The sequence below is a fragment of the Erpetoichthys calabaricus genome, chromosome 3 (genome assembly GCF_900747795.2).
Source record: "Erpetoichthys calabaricus chromosome 3, fErpCal1.3, whole genome shotgun sequence".
Taxonomy (NCBI): domain Eukaryota; kingdom Metazoa; phylum Chordata; class Cladistia; order Polypteriformes; family Polypteridae; genus Erpetoichthys; species Erpetoichthys calabaricus.
The window spans coordinates 20,363,551-20,374,082 of record NC_041396.2 but is presented as its reverse complement, the minus strand read 5'-3'; the positions used below and the strand labels follow the sequence as shown (position 1 = coordinate 20,374,082).

Genomic DNA, 10,532 nt, shown 5'->3' with positions numbered 1-10,532 from the left:
GCTTAATGTGTTTCAATGGGGGGGACTGGCTTGCTGATGGGGGGGGGGGGGGGGGGGGTTGACTGCACCCAGCAACTTTATCTTATTTGCAGTCCCACATGGAAAGCACAGCAAATGCACCATCAGAATTCGCCTCCTCAAATCTGGAAGATCATTTGTGCCAAAATGAAAAAAGTAAAATGGAAATTATGAAATAATCACATGCAAAGGACAGTTCTAGTCATATAGAAAGAAAGAAAGAAAGAAAGAAAGAAAGAAAGAAAGAAAGAAAGAAAGAGTCAACAAATTGTGAAAAAAAACTCATAATTAAATGTCTTCTAATTTTTATGAAATAAAATGTTACCATTTTGTTACCCTTACAGATTTTACCTTAAAATGGTATTACTTTAAAATAATGTTTGAATTTCAGAATGCAGTTCTTCTGATTGGCGCTATTTATTTCAAGTAAGGGCCACTTATTAATAAAATAATTATAATAAATTTTAACAATATCTTGAAATAAAACCTGTGGCAATAAAAAACGACAATGTATTTAATAATCGGATTACTTGTATTTGAGGGTTTTTCACAGTTTATTAACTCGTTTATTTACACGTCACTGTACTTTTGCATGCAGATATTTATTTCACTATTTCCACTGTATTTATTTCATCGTGGCACATATGGCATTCCATACTCAAAGGAGAGTGTGAACAGTGCTGGATTAACCATATAAGCAAAGTAAGCACATGCTTAGGGCATCAATGGTAAAGGGGGCACCACAAAAATTTTTCATGGCCGAATTTATCACATAAATTATTAAATTAATAGCCATTTTCAAAATTTAATGAAAAATGAATAATGCCTCCCTGTACCTCCCTATGCCGTCACTGTTCATAGATGGCACCTTACACAGTGCATTCTGCATACTGGTGCCATCTATGATGGGGAATTCCCATTTCATGGTTATTCTCTTAAACACCATGTTATGTCAAAATATTGTGAAAATAATTCGATTCAAAACAATGTTTTTATATTTTTAAATAGTAGTTAATAGTTGATAAAAAATTATTATCACGTAATTGTTGTGTTTCGTGAATTATCTGTTATTTAACTTAAAATAAATTTCTAGTGCGTAGAAAGCGTTATTTTCTGTTTTAAACAAAAACAAAAACTCGTTCCAGTATGAAGAAAAAATATTCTGGTAAGTCTATTTAATTCTATTCTTGGATATTTTTAAAGTCATTTACATTATGGAAAAGTGAAAATCGTACAGCTGATTACTATTGGATAAAATTGTTAACTTTTTTACTAATAAAGATTTATTAACAAAATTTTCACAAAATATTCTTCAAATCTTGTACTAAGAATATGTATAAATATATTTGCTAAATTGACAAAAAAAACATAATTATATTAAATAATCAAAATGGTAAATCTACGGTTTTCATGTCAAAATGAAAACCGTACATTTCAAAAAAACCTTTAAAATCGACCCCAAACGTTAAAATTTGTAAAATTTCGGATTCCATTTTCTCTTCAACAGTAATTTCTCAGCTGAACTTCAGCAGTTTCATTTATATGTGAGCCATAAGTTCAGTGCAACAGAAAATGTAAAAACAAGATTCAGTAATACAGAACTTTATAAAATAATTTTAGAAGACAATATTGAGTGTGCTTTTCCAAATGTAGACATTGCCTTTTGTATATTTTTAACAATAATGGTCACAAACTGCTCAGCTCTATATTAAAAATCCCCTCAGAACAACTATGCCTTATCTCTATTAGATAGATAGATAGATAGATAGATAGATAGATAGATAGATATGAAAGGCACTATATAATAGATAGATAGATAGATAGATAGATAGATAGATAGATAGATAGATAGATAGATAGATAGATAGATAGATACTTTATTAATCCCAATGGGAAATTATGTATAGAAGCAGAGGTGTTACGTAAGATTGATTATGAAGGGCGCAGTGGTAGCGCTGTTGCCTCGCAGTTAGGAGACCCGGGTTCGCTTCCCGGGTCCACCCTGTGTGGAGTTTGCATGTTCTCCCCGTGTCTGCGTGGGTTTCCTCCCACGGTCCAAAGACATGCAGGTTAGGTGGATTGGTGATTCTAAATTGGCCCTAGTGTGTGCTTGGTGTGTGGGTGTGTTTGTGTGTGTCCTGCGGTGGGTTGGCACCCTGCCCAGGATTGGTTCCTGCCTTGTGCCCTGTGTTGGCTGGGATTGGCTCCAGCAGACCCCCGTGACCCTGTGTTCGGATTCAGCGGGTTGGAAAATGAATGAATGAATGGATTTAATCAAAGTGTTTGCAAGGAAAAAAGTAGGAGAAAATTATTAAGACAAAAATAAAATGAAGCATACAAAAATAAATATTATTTTCCTTCCTACTATAAGTATGTTTTGTTTAATTTCGGATTTTAGATAATAAAATAAAATTTTATTTTCTAGTTTGTTATTGTTTTAATATTTTGAATTACTAGTGTAAGGGGGCACCAAAATTACTTAGTGCATCTAAGGGTCTTAATACAGCCCTGAGTGTGAAACAACAACCCTGTAAGAAAGAAATTGATCTCAATGAACCAGTGACCAGAGTTAACGTTTTATCGGGTCCGTGTGGTCACTGGGAAAACATTCGCAGCTGAGGACCAAAATTCCGTAATAAGTAAAACGTTGTTATGATATATATATATATATGTGTGTCCTTGTTAACTGGCAGTCAAATAAGGAGATTTTGCTTTACTTAAACTGCGTTATAAGTCTTGATTTATGTCTTTCCATAAGAAAGACGCCGCAACGTTTTGAAGCAGCCCTATATAATGCAGTACATAGTGGAGTTGGTAAAGATATTAATGCAGTGCTGATAGTCCTTCGTGTATGATGGGACAATTTCACAGACTACCTGCTCTAACAATTACAGTACAAAACGCACACATGATGATCTTGCCTTAAGTCCCTGTCGTATGGAGCGAGATCGCTGTCAAAAATAATTCGTAATCATTTATGACAAATTTACATTTCACTCGCGCACCATTTTGAAGCCGTGGCTCCAAAGACTATTTTGCTCCCGCGGTCTCTTTTTTACAAACAATGCCATCAAACTTTGGCTGTGCCTACTACTGTGTTTTGCAGTTCAAAATAGTGAACAACTAACAAAGTCAATCAAGGCATTGTCTACTATAACACGAACAAAACCAGTTCCCCGCGTTACTAATAACCATTGTGCTTTGGTTTCCTTTCTTTAAATGCCACTCAGATGCTTTTCCTATTTACCAGCTCCTGGACTCTAGAATTTTCCATCTTTCAACATAAACTATCGCAGAGCCGAAGACACGCTAACTTTAAAAGAGGGCTTGTGGCCTTTGCATTTTACACAGGCACGGACGAAAAATTGTTGGGACATTTTAATATTAAAAATGCACCAAACTGCACGTTCTCCAACGTTATTACATTGATTATTTTACAAACCACCAACCGGAAATACACTTTGAAATACATTGCAATACACTCGCATCCCGGTAAAACTGAAAAAAAGAGTCGACGTGTTGCACGCACATCGAAACCTCAAAAACTGTTCCAGTTGTTACTGGATATTTCTCGAAAATTCTGGAACCGCAGACCAAGTCAGACTTTGCACGTCATTGCTTGAGTCGCCTATGATTGGTTCACGCGCATGAACGTCAGCGTAACATCGTTGAGGACGCCATAATGCTATACCCATTTCCAATACTATCCACTTGCAGAGCCACAGCACCATACGTCACCGCAGTTTCAGACCCGCAGTAATGTAGACCCGCAGTTGTAGACCCGGAAGTGACGTTTCAGGACTGACTTCGTAACATTACTTTCGGAAGGTTTCGGCCGGTCTCGGCAAGTAAGTTTTCTCCAAGTCAGAACTGACGTCACCGCAGTTTGAGGACGGACAATCGGAAGATAACTTTTGGAAGGTTTCGGCATGTTTCGGCAAAGCCCGGAAAGTAATGTCGGGTCAAGGACCCGTTCAGAAATTAAAAGATAAAACTGAGAAGGAAAAACAGTACAACAAACTAAATAATACACATCCTTGTGAAGTTCGGAGGGTTTCTGCCATCACCTCGTGTCATACATCAAACTAAACAATACGGATCGTTTCTGTGAAATACACTATTAACATTTACGTTGTGTTCGGGTGTGTAGGAACCATTTAACATATCGACAAAATTAAAATCGTTAACATTTGTGTTACTTGAAAATAGTTTTTCGTTTACATTCATGAAACGAAATATACCATATAATTACAATGCTTGCACCACGTTAGATTTTAGTAAAACATTAATAAAAAAAAGTGATTACATTTTTTAAAATGTACTATGCATGCGTGCAATATTGTTCTAAACCAATTTAGAATAAACATTTTAGCCAATCTAATATTTTTAAACATGTATGTGAAGAAAACGGCAATACATGTTATACAGTACACTGAAATATGCTATATATTAATTGCCTTACATAGAACTGCTCTAGTTTTTGTCACTTATTATTATAAGCCACCAAAAAAATACGATTAATAACCCTCATTTATTTATATAGCACCCTTCCTATGCCAAAAATTCAGAAAGAACATCAAGACCTATATAACATTGGCTACAAATATTTCCACTAAATAAAGATAAATACAGGATATACAAAACATTCAAATAGAATAAAGGACAATAATCCAGACTAAAATACAACATATAATACTACAACAAATTTTTGAACAAATAACATAATTTGTGATAATGCAAACCCCGAGTCCCTGGACAGATAGAGGGGGTAAACTGAAAGAAGGGGCAGAATGTCAGGTCTGTTTAATGTCTTCTTAATCAAATGAGTTAAAAACAAATGGAGTCAGCTGATGTCATTAATTTTGGGAGGTCATTCCACAGTCAGGGCACTATATACAGGTGAAGACCCTGCTGTCACCCACAGAGTGCAGGTTAGTGGGGGGCACAGAATCGGAGGACCTTAGTGGGCAGGTCAGTAACAGAATTTGATATTCAATCCTGTAAGACATAGGGAGCAGTGAAGGTGCAGCAGGATAATAATAATAATTCATTACATTTATATAGCGCTTTTCTCAGTATGGCTGGGATGTGCTCCCTGTCTGTGGTCCGTGTCAGGACTCTTGCAGTTGAGTTTTGAATCAGCTGGAGCTGTGATATACGATTAGAAGTGGCACCTGCCAGCAGTTACTTACAATAATCAATGCTGGATGTGATAACAGCAGGGACAAGATTCTCACCATTAGAAAAGGACAGGAATGAGCAAACATAAGAAAGGTGACACAGGTGGAAGTTTAATATGGCTTACATGGGTGAAATAAGAAAAGGACGAATCAAAGTGACACCGAGATTCTTCGCAGTAAAAGAATGTCTGATGAGATCATCACCCAGAATGGCTGAAGAGGAGCTTGTTTTCTTAAGTTGCACTTTAGTGCCACTTTGCAGGAGTTGTTATGTTGCAATTTCATTTTAAAGAGTTTTGCTCTGTTCAGGTTTTAATTTTACTTTAATTTCACTAAGGCAAGTTGTGAGCTGAGAAAGCTGTGATGAAGTGTCACTTTTAACACGGAAATAGATCTAAGCATCATCTGCATTAAAATGAAAACCCAGTCCAAAGCTACGAATAACTTGCTCAAGGTGAAGCACAGAGATACAGAAGAGCAGAGGATGTCATTTCATTAACAAAGGGAAGTCAGATGGAGGAACTGCTGTGAGAAATTAGGGCGTGAGAGTTACCCTGGACATGACATAAGCTGCATGGCCACAACGCCATATGCAATAACTTTTACACAAACTGGGACAGGAGCTCCTCAAGATGAAGGTAACAATGCTTAGCACAATAAGGACAAATAAGCCAGAGCTCCCATCTCAACTGCTGGCCACACAGAATAGGCCAGTGAAGACCTTCATGTTTGTCTAAACAAATGACACATCCTTCGTGCACAATGTGACCTGCACAGGGATAGGAGATTCCATGGCCAGAAATGATAATGGACTATAATGCTACAAACAGAGGAGTGGAGAATTTAGACAAAACATTACACTGGATGCTGGCCACAGGCAATTTTTTCAACATATTGAACATCTCCTAAAAAATACTTTTGGTCATCTGGACAACCTTGAACCGAGACTGGAACAGGGAAAAGGAGACAGAGCCATCTTGGAGGAGCAGGGTAAACCATTGGTGACACCTCACATGCTACTGGAACGACATGTGCCAAAGACCCCAGCATGTACAGCCATTGTGTTAATTCAACAGTCCAATCCACAGAGGAACCAATGATGGCACCTGTAGTGTGTATGCATAGTGAGTGTGTTTGTGTGTCTCACTGAGTGAACTGTACAGTTATTTCAGTATTGTGTAGAAAATGAAAATATTAAGTTCTGCTTGATAAACACACAGAATGTGATCTGAGAGTAAAGAGTAAACAAGTTATTTACATTGATTGTTAAAATAAAGTGACCATCTGATTTAAAAAAAAAGTCCCTCAATAGTACATATGTAGAAAAAATGTAATCATAAATTGAGATTCAACACAATTATCTTTCATGCTTCTCAAAGAGAAATTAAAATACAATGTTTGTGAACTACTGCGGTGGGTTGGCACCCTGCCTGGGATTGGTTCCCTGCCTTGTGCCCTGTGTTGGCTGGGATTGGCTCCAGCAGACCCCCGTGACCCTGTGTTCGGATTCAGCGGGTTGGAAAATGGATGGATGGATGTTTGTGAACTACTGTATTTGTGAAGGACTGAAGTGTGAGGCTATGTAAAACTATCATTGAGTGTACTTCAGTAATGTGTGTAGTGACTTATAAAACCACAATATTACATTATTGCACAGCAGCATCTTCATAATGTCCAAGACCTCAAATCTTTCACTGCTGTACAAAATTATTTTCTGTCCTCCAAGGAAACCCTCAAAAAAAACACTACATTATTATTTCCAAAAGGAGACATTTTTACTAATTTTCGTGTTTGTTCTGTGATGAAATATTTTTAAAAATTATTTTAAAAGAGCCTTTAGATAGCACTAAGTGGGCTTTAAAAATACTAACATAAGTAAGAAGAACTAATATCAATATTTCAAAATGAGCAGCAGACCCAAAAAAAGACTTGCAGTTAAATTGTTTATTTTCAAAAACTATCCACCATCAAAGGAAAACAGAAAAATCAAAGTATTATAAACTGAAATCAATAGAGCATTAATGCACAATAAAATACAAGTAACAATCAATGTAGCAACAGACAATAATTATACTGATTCATTAAATATGCAGTTTACTTTAAGTTTCATTTTATCCCGACATTCCTGAGTGAAAAGTTCCATATCATCCCTAAACTGAAAAATAAATACAAAGGGTTCTTTTGCCAAAATTAAATCTTCAGTTTCGACTGCATCGATGATGTCCTGGAGAGCTCGGCTTTGGTCCTCCTCCTCCATCTCCAGAAAATGGGGCTCAGACACGGCACCTCTGAACAACCGTCTATGTTGGCGCAACCATTTTACTGCAGTGTGGAGGTCCTTTTTTATTAGTGGTTCCTTTAGATAAAAGACCACAAAGAGAATTAAACAAAACATGTATTTCTACATGCCCATTTAAATAATATTAGATATTAACTGTATACCTCCTCACCTTTAGTGAACGCCTTTGTCCTGTACGAAATATTCACACGTTAGCCACAGAGAAAGAGATAACTTCCAACAGCAAAATTCTCCAATAGAATAAAGCACCAGCACCTCCTGATCAAGGGTAAATCACACTGCCATGCAGAGGGAAAAAAACAAAGAACATTAAAACCAGTAACAGATATTAACAAATAATCAGAGACATAAGTGAAAGCTTACAGCTGTGAAGTCAAATGGCGCATTCAAGACAAGGTGCAGAGCATATTGTGGAGCACACAGAATAATTATTTCAAATTAATATTTAATCTATTTGCATACAGTACAGTGCACACTCTACTTACTGCAATTTATTTATAGTGGTTCTAAAGTATTCCCAACCTAAAAAATAAGTTTCTTTGATTTTCTCACCATCAACATGAATACTCCACAATCCACTCACCCAACCAACTGCTGTGGAAGATTCTGAAATTGAAATGGATTCATATCACCTACTGCAAGTTACAAAACAATGACCATTACTTGTAGTCCTCTCAATGACATCCCTATAAACTAACCTTGTTTTTAATTAGTATCCATGTGCCTGAAGATATTCGTTTTGTCTTGTTACTGTAACAAAAACAAATAAACAAGTCTTTCACATACAAATGTAAATATCCAATATGTGCTGATAATTAGGTAGAGTAAGAAAATCTTGATGTAAGCAGAATACAAGCACAACTTCTTAAAGTAGGCATGTGTTGTTTATCAGTATTAGTGTGACTGCATTTTGCATGTGAATAACTTAAATATTTACAATACACACTTGAATTAATTAAAAAAAATTTGCAATGCTTAGAAACTTAAAACGTAATTAATATCAACCTCATTGTTTTAAATATTACATGTACACATAAATTGGTGATCAAAATTAGAGAACATTTATCAACACTTATTTTTTTCAAATATTGTTAATCTTAACTATGCAAAATGATACAGGTGATCACCAGTACCTAATAATTCAATACGAAATACAAAATTTGCAGAAAGAAAATAAAAAGAAAGCAAAACAGGGGTGATATATACTGTGCATATTTCCTGGCTCTTGTAAGCTCTTCAGCCACTGTGTTTTGAATTAAATTAAGTCTGTTATCAGCCACAAAGCCTTACGGTGATCCATGTAGAAGTAATAAAAGCACAGATAAGTTATTTAGCATCATGGAATGCTAACATAATCTAAGTTTTACAATATTTCTTAAGTAAAATGAAGGCTACTCTAGATACATATTTAGTATGTGTATCAAATGAAAGATCATAATTTTCACTGTAGATTTACCCAAGTTTAGAATTAGTGTATCTTGAGTGATAGAGGCAGCTTTCAAACCAATGACTAGCACTTCTGTTTTTTTAGATTTCAACAAATGAAAATTTCAAGGAATCTACTTTCTACTAGGTAAACCTCTATTTTAGAACACTGAGATGGTTCATGTAGTTGATCAGATGAATATCATGGTCTATAGTATCAAATGTGGCACTTACTGTAGATGCTATACTATGGGCCTAAAAATGCAACCATGGTCAGTGGATTGCAAATCATTGAATACTTTGACTAATGCAGTACCTGGGTAAAAATGTTACAAGAGATTACTTTTATTTGCAAAAGTATAGAGAACCGCTTACCTACACCTTTCTCTAAATTTTAGAAATACAAGAAAGATTAGAAAACTGGTCTATAATTTGATAGATCACAGTTAAAAAGATTTTTTTTACCTTAAGAAGAGGTTATTAGCCAGTATAAATAATGTAGATACATATCCAAGATTTAAAAACTAATTTATAATACTTAAATGTGGCTTACCAGAGAGAAAGTAAAAGATCTTTCACAAATGTAGTAAAAAAAATGAAGGAAGATTTAGACTTGTTAACTAATGCACCAAATTCTGAACATTCAATTTGGGCAAAGGGTTTTAATTTCACAGCTTTCTTAAAAACAACATCATTTGACACTACTTCACTGGCTAAATAAGAAAACATAATTTATTATAAAGTGGTGTAGAATTTTGAAGCTTATCCCTAGATTACTTCCTCATTTAAAGACTTAATGTTCACTTCTTAACCGAACAGGAATATGTTTATTGTTTCATTTTCATTTACAAAAGTCGCGCCCACCCCCCAAAAAAGAAAAGAATTAAAAGTTAAATAAACACTACGTTAACATTCGTTAGGAAATGAATGGATGGATGGCTGGATGAATACAATTTATAAAATATATAACACACAATAAAACGGAACTTAAAAGATCTTAATTTAAGTTAAATATAGTCTTAAAATACTGGGAATTTTCCGTTCATCAAGAACATAGACTGAACTTTGGGCAAAATGCATTTTTATCGTATTTTGCTGACAATGCAACATTAAGTGTCGATTTCCCCAGTTTTTATGAGGCAAACCACCGTAACCAGTGTTGCAGTCATTAACAATTAACTCGCCTGCCAAAGATTACATACATGTAAACGTAACGTTAACTTTTTAAACTGTTTTGAAAAACGTTTTGCAAAATGTACAGTTTTATAATTATAGTTAAGAATAACAGGAATAATAATAGTAATAACAACAATACCGTGCTGTTTTCTGTCATATTTTGTTTGTGCTCGAAAATGCTGCGCTCGTGCTAAAAACCAAGACTTGTGTTCGATAAATGGAGGTGTTGTTTTCGGCTTGCCTAGAAATGGTAACGTCACTTCCGGGTCTAAAACTGCGGGTCTACAACTGCGGGTCTGAAACTGCGGTGACGTATGGTGCTGTGGCTCTGCAAGTGGATGCTTCTCCATTTCGCCGGAGAAGAGATTTCGCCCAGCAACTACAGGAAACACTTTAAAATCAAATCAGTCTTTTTCCCTGTAATAGTTAAACAT

The 10,532-nt window shown here is 35.5% G+C and overlaps 1 long non-coding RNA gene across 1 annotated transcript; it reads right to left on the bottom strand.

The window, feature by feature from the left end:
* Positions 1-7,127: 7,127 nt before the first annotated feature.
* Positions 7,128-10,441, bottom strand: LOC114647797 (uncharacterized). The gene is made up of 5 exons (XR_003715609.2): positions 10,238-10,441; positions 8,196-8,247; positions 8,050-8,103; positions 7,649-7,775; positions 7,128-7,554 (listed from the first exon to the last, which is right to left on the bottom strand). It is a non-coding gene; the product is annotated as an uncharacterized LOC114647797 (long non-coding RNA).
* Positions 10,442-10,532: the final 91 nt, after the last annotated feature.